Genomic DNA, 726 nt, shown 5'->3' on the forward strand with positions numbered 1-726 from the left:
CACCCTGACCCATGGAGACCCCACAGACACCCCACATCCTGGTCCCCAGAAACACCTGACCCATGGATACCCCACAGACACCCCTCACCCTGCTCCCTTGGGCCACCCTGACCCATGGAGACCCCATAGACATCCCTCACCCTGCTCCCTTGGGCCATCCTGACCCATGGAGACCCCACAGACACCCCTCATCCTGCTCCCCTGGGCCATCCTGACCCATGGAGACCCCCATAGACACCTCTCATCCCGGTCCCCAGAGACACCCTGACCCATGGGGGCCCCATAAACACCCTCCAATGGACCTGCCCGTCCATAGGGCTGCCCAGTCCCACCCCAGTACCAGCCGACTGAGCCTCCCAGTTCAGCCCGTGCCCAGCCCTCCCCGCTGGCACCGGTTCCTCCCGCTCCCCACATCCCTGCCCCTAATTACCCCGCTTCGTAAACAGGAAGGGCCGCAGCCCTGCCCCACACACCCCACAGCCACGCTCCCCGGGGACCCACAGCAGCCCCCCCAGGGAAGGGGGAATGGTTTCACCCCCACCCTCCCCCAGGAGCACCCCAAATTGGCACCGTGACCTTGGCCATGATGCCCGGGGCAGCCCCAGGAGCCATCCCCAACTTTGAGGGGGGACACAGGTGTCCCCAAGCAGCCCCTGTCTCCATGGAGGATGTCACACGTCCCCTGGAGAGACCCACAAGGGACATCAGTACCCAAAGCAGCCTCGG

The sequence above is a fragment of the Calidris pugnax genome, unplaced genomic scaffold (assembly GCF_001431845.1).
Source record: "Calidris pugnax isolate Ruff unplaced genomic scaffold, ASM143184v1 scaffold107, whole genome shotgun sequence".
In the NCBI taxonomy this organism is placed as follows: domain Eukaryota; kingdom Metazoa; phylum Chordata; class Aves; order Charadriiformes; family Scolopacidae; genus Calidris; species Calidris pugnax.